An 11,068-nucleotide genomic window follows, 5' to 3' on the forward strand; every position below is an offset into this window, starting at 1 on the left:
GCATCTAGGGATGCACAAAACCGACTTTTCCACCAACCCAACCCACACCCGTCTGAAATTATCCGTATCCGACCCAATCCACTTAGGAGCGGGTCGACTATGGGTCACAACATCAAAACCCATCATATGGTGGGTCGACTGTGGGTGACAACTTCCCTCACCCGACCCAACCCACCCACCCACCTAAATATTTCTAAATTAATGCTAACCCTTAGATTATATATTCTAGATGAACCACATCCATTGAAGTGATAATATATAATGCATAAACCTAATCATCGGTAGCTTCTCTTCACTGAAGAGTCTTCAATCAGTTCCCTTCAACGGCAATCTCAGAGGCGCAGTTTATTTTTTCATTTTCTCTTCGCTTTGTAAATCAAATCACAGCATCACCAGCAGCAATCAATCAACATCGTCACCAGTAAACCAACAACCAAAGGTGAGACTAGGAATCATTGTAATTTGTAAATACTAATTAGGGTTTTGTTTCCTAAGATTGATTTTGGATTGGCTTATTTCAATTGGGTTCTTAATGTAGTGTTCATTGTATTTTATGGTGGGTAACCCACCACCCACCTGATCCAACCCACCGTAATGTGGGTCGGGTGAAAATCGACCCATTGTAATGTTGGGTTGGTTGCGGGTGACAACTTCTGTTACGCACCATCAGTGGGTTGAGTGACGGGTGAGGCCAAACCCGACCCAACCCGACCCATGTGCATCCCTACTTGCATCTACGTAGATATTCAATTTATGCTTAAACAGTGTTTGGCGGAAACTGGGTTGCCTCAGTAATGAATCGTGTGGTTGGGTTTAGATTTGATTAGAACATATGGCTTAAGATGCAAAAAGTGAAAAAACAAAATGACTAACCGGAAGGAAACTAGTTTTTTCGTACGAGGACTGGATTTCTGCGCACAACGAATTTTAGCTTCAACGAACTAAGTCATATCATACCAGCACAATAGATTTATAGTCTTCCAAAATGATGGCTTAACTCTTGCTGAAATCTGATAAGTTTCTCTATGATCTAGCCAGAGAGTAAGCCATAATTGCTCTTAGAATATTGTCAATCAAAATTTTTGTATGCACCTCTAAATAGCAGCACTTCAACTACAAATTTAATTAATACTCCCTCCGTCCCTAATTAGATGACCTACTTGGTTTTAAGTTTTGTCCCATAAATAGATGACCTATTTTTGTTACTATAAGAAATATGTATAATTTGATAGTTATGTTTATATTCGTTACGTAGGTGTTTTAAAATGCTTTTCAACGGTATAAAGTTTACGAAAAAACGTGATATAGTTTAAAAGATAAATCATTTCTAAGTTTTACTAACATCCTTGTCTTAAAAATTGTGCAAACTACAACTAGGTCATCTAATTAGGGACGGGGGAGTATGAATTTGAAAAATGTATTTGCTTTATCTTTCCAAAATATAGTTGGGGAGATTGTTTGTAAATTGTTGTGCTTCAATTTCTCTTCCCCTAAAACGAGTATACACTTTAACAATTCTCAGATGTCGGTAGCGAAGTCTGCAGAATCGTTCAGTCAAGGGCATGTTATACTCATCGTAAAAAGAAATTCTGACCCTTTTTGATGTATACAGATATAAATTGTTATTATTTACCTTTCAATCCATTAAAATCGATGCATTTCTAAACCGTCAGACTTCATATTTATTTATGTGCTTCTCTATGGTATGTATTAATATTACAGTTTAACGAAAAAAACATACTCATTACACAATTGAGTGTGTGATAGTAGTAGTCTAGGTTACACTGACATAATAGCCTACCTCCCTCTAGAAGTGTTGTCATGAACATTTTTGTCGAATCTGCCTTGCAATGTATACTATCTAAAGGTATATGGAAAATAAATCAGAGTAAATCTTTCTATCATTATATTCTCCCTCCTAAGAAAACTCTCTATCTCCCGAAAACTTAACGAAAACTCCCAGAAACTAAATCTTGAGTTTCTCCTTTTCAGGCCGGCCCTTCTAGAGTGTACATGGAAAGGAGAACCTCAACCCATCTTTAATATATGTTTCTTTTTTTAATTTTTCTGATTTTTCTTTGGTTTTAGGCAATTTTTAGTTAAGATTTGAGTTTTTGGACTTGGGTTTTTTGTTATTGAACAATCACCTTTCTTCAACGTCTTTTCTAAATTAGATCAGTTTTTTTTTAGTTCAACTTTTGTGTTTTCAGTTTGTAGTTTCAGGATTCATTTCAAGAGTTTGTTGTTGGGTATTAATCTTCAATTGTTGTCCTTTATTTTCTTGATTGAGTTTGTTGTTTGAAGTTGTTCTAGACAAGGGTGAAAAGTTTCATCAAGTGCCGGTTCAAGTAGCAACACAAGATATCCACACCATAAGAATCAACATTATTTTCAACAAGTTCAAGTAGCAACAACAACGAGCATACCATCAACAACAATTTCTGAAGACACAATGACTCTGTTACATGTTCAATAATCAGAAACAACAAGATCTCCAAAGACACGGAAACAACTAGTTACAAAGACATCAAAGACACCGAGACCTAATTTGAGGAAGTACCTTACCGATCTAGACCGATTCAACAATTTGATAACCTATTTAGGTTATATATGTTACTTGTATTACTGTTACTTAAGAAAAATCATTGACAAATGGTTGGGTCTTTGGATCCTCTTCCACCTATGTCATTTGCTTCACCATGATTCTGGCAAAATCCCTGTGAAATGGTTGGATTTTTTGGATCCTAACAAATATAATATTGGTAGTTTTGTTATATGGTTTGGATGTGTTACTTTCAATCCAACCAAGATCATTTAAACTTGTCTCGTTACTTTTGAATCAATTGGGAATGGTAAGATTTTATTTTCTTTCTTTTTTCAGACTTGTCTTGTTACTTTTGAATCAATTGGGAATGGTAAGATTTTATTTTCTTTCTTTTTTTCAGATTAGGTCTTGGGACTATAATGTCAAATGTTCTAGTTACATGTCCATTTTTTTTGAAATTCCTATAACCGTCGGATGTTCTAAAGTTAGTCTTACAACTGAAGCTTTATACTATACACGAGTAGCCTCTTAGAGCGACTGCAATGGTACGACTAAACTCAAAGATCAAAGACCAAAAAAAAAGACTAAATATGAGTTTAATCTGTATTGTGACGTTACGGGGAGAAGACCAAATTTGGTCGCGCGTAAAACAATTTTACGCATGAAGACGGGCGGAAGTATTAGTTACGTTTCATTTCTGCGCGGAATTATAAATTACGTTTCAAACGGGCGTAAATATAAATCACGTCTGTTATCGAGCGTAAATATAAATTACGTTTCGTATGGGGCGGAATCTTAAATTCCGCCCGTTGATCAGACGGATTCCAAATTTATCCAAACTTTCTAAGTCACGGTGATCTTGTAGTTGTCTAATCACTTGAGTTGGTTTATCAGCATGAAATCTCAATAAGTCCTGGCAAATCTTATTAATCAAATGCAAAGGTTCCTGTTTAATATGTCTGAAAACAACACCATTCTTTTGGTTCCAAATTGACCGGACAATGTAAGCAATTTTAGAAACATTCTTTTTAAGGTTATCATCGGACAAACATCTGTTAAACCAAGACTTAATAACATGTATACTGAAACAGTCTCTTTCCAAGAGGTAAGACATAAGAAAGTCTGTTTGAGAGGGGCGGAATTTTATTGTCCGCCCCAGAGAGGCGGAATTTTGGTGTCCGTCTGGCAACGCGCGGAATTCTGCTGTCCGTCTCATCAGGCGTAAATTTATGTTACGCCCGCAACAAACGTAAATTTAAATTCCGCCCCACCAACATACGTAAATTTGGTTTATGCCCGTTAACAAACGCAATTTAAGTTTACGCCTGACAACAAACGGATTTTAAATTTACGCCCGACTATATTAGGATTTGGGATTTGGTCGCGACTAAATATGGTCTGGGTTTTGATCGTGGGCTGGGTTTTGATCTTTACTCCGTCCCGCTGCGTTAGAAAATCAACCCAAATTTTTAGTCTTCCTCGCCCACTGTGGATGCTCTTATCCCATAAAAAATAAGATAAAAAATAGTGTAAAGAAAGGTGTATGGAAAGCCTAACCGGACGTCAACGGTTATTTTAGTTTTCACCTTGTACTTACTTACTAGTGTACTCCTCGAGGTAGGCCGAGGCTGATTCACACCGCGTTATAGTCAAAGGAAAAGATACTGTTTGGGACTGTAAATATCGACAGCCGAATCATTCCTGATCACACACGTGTACCTTTATATTTATTGTTTAGTGGTTGATATTTCGGGACTTTGAAGAATGATTAAAAAAAGAAATGTATGAACACCCAAAAGGTGGTAACCTTGAGGACTTTAATGCAAAAATCAAAAAGATATTTTCTACTTTATCCATCTACTATCTCTGACAAAGAGGAATAGTTAACGGAGAAAAATAACTAATGTGGTACCACCTGTTTTTGAATTTAACATGCCGTTTGGGTACTTGTGAACGGGCATTTGATGAGCCATGATAGTGCGAAGTAGTGCATTCCACTCCAATATGCGTCTTATATCGACATCCTGATCATTATCATTTTTCAGTCAAAAAAAATCCGACAGGCGATTTCACTGCCACGAAAAAAGGTTTTCCAATGAAATTGAATCTATTGATTAGAGATTTGTGGTCAGAGGTTTGTGTTGAGATTATTAGTCCCACATTGTTTGGGCAATCTAAGATCCTGCGGTTTATAATCCTATGGACCTCTCCACTTATCGCCAATTGGATTTGAGTTGGATGCCCGTATTCTAACATGGTATCAGAGCAGGTAATTTGCGACGAGTCTTTAGACCGTGCCTTTACTCCGCGTCACCCGATTTATTGTCCACGTGTAAGACCCAACGAGATTACATGTGAGGGGGCGTGTTGAGATTATTAGTCCCACATTGTTTGGGCAATCTAAGATCCTGCGGTTTATAATCCTATGGGCCTCTCCACTTATCGCCAATTGAATTTGAGTTGGATGCCCGTATTCTAACAGTTTGTTGGAGGCGAATGAGAATGGCATATATATACGTATTCGCCGCACATTTGTAGCCATTCAACAGATATATGATTTTTTATGTGGATTAAAATGTATATATTAATTATACGCACAATGTTCACATTTCCGAAGCTGGTAGTTTGAATGGTTGTTGGTTAGGTTAGCAGCTAGCTGGTGCCGTGAGAGCACCAGGAGTAATGGTAGCAGAAATCCCATGCCTAACAAAAGGGCATATTCAAGAATCATGCAGTTTTTGATCCCTTTTGAGTTTCACCCGGTATGGGGAATTTACTTATCCCAATTATTTGATCAGTCCATCAATGGGAAATGGGAGAAAGAGAGTAGGGAGGGACAAGTTGAAATTACGGCACTATACTTTCTCTGTAGTGTACGGCTGTACGCCCCATGATACAGAGTTATGGCCTTTGGAACATTTTTCATCCAAGCAACGTAACAAAACTGTTAGCCATAAAAATAAAAATAAATTATTAGCCATAATGCTGCTAAATAAAAAATGTTTGAAAATGGTGATGCTAAATCGGATCACTAAACCGTGCGGTGGTCATGTAGTGAGCTAGTCTTAAGAGCAGTTCTTATGGAATGAACAAACTCTAAGTTTGTTCATTTTGCTCCCACAATGGAATGAACAAACATGAAAAATCGATGTTCAAATCAACAGATTTGTTGATTTGAACATTGAGTTGGACGTACGGGCGCGCGTCGGATGGAAGAGCGGGCATGGGTGCCACAAACTCAAGCGTTGGAAGAACCAAAGCGCGACCATGCCAAAAACGTCAGCGACATTTTCATTGACGCCCGCAACTCTTGGATTATCGCCAAGTACAATCCGTGAATACTTTACTACTTTTTAATCTTATTTTATTCCACTTTATCCTATTTTATCTCACTTCATCCTATTTTATCTTACCTAAATATTATATTTTATTTTTCATCTTTATCCTACAAAATATTTTATATTAAAAAGAAATATTAATGGAGTCCTAGTAAAACCAAATCTGTTCATTTTGCCCCGCTTTACCATAGTGGGGAAACTCATTTGACCATCCACGTGGCTCATCAAAATTTTGAGTTTGAACATTACCATAGGAATTGCTCTAAGTATATAAAACAGTCGTCTCAGTATTCAAGCTTACGCACTTCTTCTACAGGGGACTTGGTCCCTGCCAATGGACGGCTCATAACATTTGAATATTTGTTTCTCTCTTTTGTTATAAGGCTGTGGCAACAAAGTTTATTCAAATGACTTTAAGTTGGCAGTTGGGTGCCCCCATTGATGAACTCAACGCCATATATTTCTTTTCTGTAGATTCATTTCTTTTCCTTTTCTACGCGGTTATTGTTTACTTTCTCTTCAAGTTTGAGTTGATTAAACGAGTAAAACGATACCAATTTGGGACACATGTTTAACAAAGTTCATTTCTTAATGAAAGGCCGTTATAATATACCGACTAGTGAATTCAATGTTTACCTACTTCTAGTTATGTACATTTACTTTTCGCTGTAATGGTATGAAGTACAGTGTTGCTTCCTGGAAATATCCATGAAGAAGGGAGGCACCAAAAGTCCAGATGCTTCAGTCATGTCATTGTACTCTTAGAAGGACCAAAGTTTGGGGTCTAGGAAGAGAGAATTTAGTCTAATAGTCTCATCCACAAGCTTATATTCTTTCCCAAGGTCCACCAAAATGGGGACTATCCTCGCGCTGAGAAAACCAAGAGGCGAAAACAATTACTACAGTTGAATAAGCTTGTTTCATGTGCAAATTAACGTGAAACAATTATTATAGTAGCATAATTTGCATATAAAATAAGTTTGTTATTTTGAAACGCATACATAATATTTTGAGAAATGATAATCTATTGAGTCAGCTTCCTCTAGTAATGTGAACACGTAAATCACGAAGGCATCTATATGTTCACAAACAATGTTCGCACTCTAGGTACATACTCGCACTGGTGATACAATTGCATTGATTTCTTGGTTCAAAATCTTCGGGTTTATCATAGCCTCATCTAATAATATCGCGAGAGGCGTTTACGCAGGGGAAGATAAAGAAAACGAAGTATAAAAGTAAAACTCATGGAGCGTTAGACGAATATAAAGTGCTGAAATGTAAATAAGAATGGGATTTACGTGGTTCGGCACTAAGGCCTACATCCACGGGGTTGTTGTTTCACTATGTACTTGATGATTACAGAGATAGTCGAATGACTTTGGAGTTTACATAGGTCTGTGTAGGGATGCACAAAACCGACTCAACCCACCAACCCAACCCACACCCGCCTGAAATTACCCGCACCCGATCCAACCCACTTAGGAGCGGGTCGACTATGGGTCACAACATCAAAACCCATCGTATGGTGGGTCGACTTTGGGTGACAACTTCCCTCACCCGACCCAACCCACCCACCCACCTAAATATTTCTAAATTAATGCTAACCCTTAGATTACATATTCTAGATGAACCACATCCATTGAAGTGATAATATATAATGCCTAAACCTAATCATCGGTAGCTTCTCTTCACTGAAGAGTCTTCAATCAGTTCCCTTCAATGGCAGTCTCAAAGGCTCAGTTTATTTTTTCATTTTTTCTTCGCTTTGTAAATCAAATCACAGCATCACCAGCAGCAATCAATCAACATCGTCACCAGTAAACCAACAACCAAAGGTGAGACTAGGAATCATTGTAATTTGTAAATACTAATTAGGGTTTTGTTTCCTAAGATTTATTTTGGGTTGGCTTATTTCAATTGGGTTCTTAATGTAATGTTCATTGTATTTTATGGTGGGTAACCCACCACCCACCCGATCCAACCCACCGTAATGTGGGTCGGGTGAAAATCGACCCATTGTAATGTTAGGTTGGTTGCGGGTGACAACTTCTGTTACCCACCATCAGTGGGTTGGGTGACGGGTGAGGCCAAACCCGACCCAACCCGACCCGTGTGCAGCCCTAGGTCTGTGTATTGTAAAGGAAAAACTTACACTCACAATCCTTATCTCTCTCCTTCTCTCCCTCCTTTTTTCGATCCCCTCACTTTTGGTGGAGAGGGGGTATTTATAGGGTTAGAGTGTGGGACCCATTTCTGAGGGCCGTTGGAACCTTATCTTCTTGTGTTTTGTGTCCATCACGCGGAGATCTTCGCTCATTACTTGATCACGCAGAGTCATCCTCGTTCGTTCCACGGGTTGATCGACACGTATACTGCTCAGAGTGTTTAATGCGGGTATTTGAGACGCATGCTCGTGTCAGACAAGTGTCTTTTGCCCCTGTCACATCCATGTCATTTAACCTTCTCTTCACCGTTGATCTTAGCTTCTTTTGGGGATGAGATAAAGTAACTCTTCGGGAGTTATTTGGTGCTCCGCAGTACATCTTGTTTTCGATACATCTTTTAACTTCTGCCCTTAGATTTGTTCGGGCAAAGATCCGACGTCGACGGGACGGGCTTCTTGGCTGTGGGCGTGTGTCATCATGTTTTGATGACTTTGTCCGCATAATCTCCTCGTGTCTTCCTGTATACACGTGTTTGATGATGAAATATGTACACACAATTTGCCCCTTTTCTTTGGGCTTGAGTGTTTAGTGGGAGCATTGAAGAAAACATACGTTACATATTCTTCCTCTCTCCTAATAACTTCTCCTAGATACTTGGGCACTTCTTACTTGTGCATTAACTGCTCATTTAATTGGCACGTTTCCCATTCCTCCTTTAACTTCCTTCTCTTTCTTTCGAGTATATTAAGGAGAGGAGAAAAATTAATTTCATTCTCCCTGTCAGTCTTCATTCTTTGTTCTTCAACCATTAAATTCTCTCTGCCCTAGCATTAATCACGCTCGTTTCTTCTTTGTTTCTGGTTTGTTGTCTTCTTTCGGGATTTTGTTTGTGGTGGTAAGTTTCTTTTCTTCGTTTCTGTTGTTTTAAGTTGTGTTGATTGTAAATTTTCTGCTGCTGTCGTCCCTTGTTTGTGATGAAGAACATCTTTTGATACATGTATGCTAGTTTGCCCCTGTTCTTCTTCTCAAGTCGAGGAGGCCATTGTTTTGTTTTGTCTGGATTTTTAAGTTTAAGGTTTTAGGTTTTGGGGAATTCAAGCATGTATGCTAGTTTTAGGGTTTCTGGGTTATATTGAGATGAACTGTTAATTTTGTGTTTTTTTTTTGATCTTTGGTGATGTCCTCGTGTTTGGTTCTAACTTGTTTATGTTGTACGTCTTCGCAGCCATGTCTGACCGTCCGCGGCTTCCTTATCCAACTCCGGCATCCAGTCTACCGAGATCCCCTCCTCTTAGAGAGTCTGATACATATCCACCTGGGGGAGATCTCTCTAGATTGTCTCAAATGGATCCCCGTGGAAGTAAAGTTTCGTATTCTTCTGGGACGAAGGCCTCTCCTCCTAGGAAAGGGGGTCCATCGAAGAGTCCTTCCGGGTCTCGATATGCTGCCGGTCGTGTTGCTTCTCGTCCTCGTGATGACTCTAGGTGTACGCAGACACCTCCTCGTGGTTGCGCCTTCGATATTCCTCCTCTTCGTTCTCTAGCGCCCGTGCAGCACCCTCTGCCGTCGCCTCCAGTACTTTCTTTCAAAGGGAAGAACTCCAAAGGTGGTGTGCCGAGAACTGAATCGTCTAAGAATCCTCCTTTGAAAATAAGAGCTTACGAAGCTTTTGTTGGGTCGTCCGATCCCGCGGAAGAGGATGATGCTGCCCCGGTGATACGCAGCGTTTCGGTCAGCAAGAAGAAAGTCACGTTCAAGCACATTGACCTTGAAGTTTTCAAAGAAAAGCATGAGCTACAAGCCTTCGAGGTTCGTTTCTATTCCCCTGAGGATGATATTACTTACGATCTCATCTCGAAGTATCAGTTTGATGAGTTTCACCTGTTGACTACGGTTGGAGCCTTCGAGGCGGGTCTTATGCTGCCGTTGTACAAGTAAGGTGATTCCTTTTATTACGATGTGTTGTCTGGTCGTGAAGGATCTTCCACCAATACTCACAGTCGTTACGTGTCGCAATTATCGGGGAATTATCTCCGTGCACTGAAGGAATGTTATCTGCGGAGTAAGGGGGAGACAACGATGACATGTTACGTTCCAAATCCCGCTGAGAGGGAATGGTATACTCCTGAAAACTTCAACAACTCCTTTGGGGATTATGTCAATAGTAGGAACCGTAAACCGTGGAGTGTTAGCCTTCGGAACCTCGCTGCTCCTCGGGGCGAAATTCGTCTGTTAAGTGAGGTGAGCGATGCCAATTTGAAATATGTTCCAGGCACCGAGGGGTCGAGTCAGCGGAAACCTTTTCCCGCGCGCGAAAGGATCAAGTGTGACCATGATTATGAGTGGCACGCCACTGTTATTTAAATTGTTGGTCCTTGGGCATATGGTTGGATTCCCAGTCCGCGCGGTTGGCGTCTGATGAGTGCCAAATATTGTATATATTTATCCCTTTTTGTTGGCATTTTAACTCATCTTTTGTGCAGTAATTCTACATTTTATCCCATATTCTGTATTTTCATTGTTTTCAAGAATAAATATTTTTATTAATTAATTTTGCATTTTTAGGTAATAAATAAAGTTCGGATAAATTGCGGAGCAAAAAGAGCAGAAAAGTAGTAAAAAGCCGGGAGGAATTACGCGAGGAAGCCGAGAAGAATGTTGTGCACAAGACCAAGAGGGTAGAAATGGGCTCAAGAAGGAAGAATTGTTCTTAAAGAAGTTATGGGCCTGGCACACCCAAGGCCCAAAATCCTTTCTCAAACCCATTTCCATTACCCAAGCCCGTCTCGGATTTCAGCCGTCAGATTAAAGCCTCTCAGCATCCTACGGTCGCTCCATCGTCGCACATCAATCTCCGAAGCTCCTGCTCTACATCGCAGCGCCGATCTCCATCTTGGGCCATCCATTTCGTTGTATTCCTCCATCCGACGGTCGCTACCCATAGCCTCCCATCTCATCGTTGGATCCACCTACCATCGTCACATCCTACGGATCAGCTCGCCAAACATCGAACCAGA

The sequence above is a fragment of the Papaver somniferum genome, chromosome 5 (assembly GCF_003573695.1).
Source record: "Papaver somniferum cultivar HN1 chromosome 5, ASM357369v1, whole genome shotgun sequence".
In the NCBI taxonomy this organism is placed as follows: domain Eukaryota; kingdom Viridiplantae; phylum Streptophyta; class Magnoliopsida; order Ranunculales; family Papaveraceae; genus Papaver; species Papaver somniferum.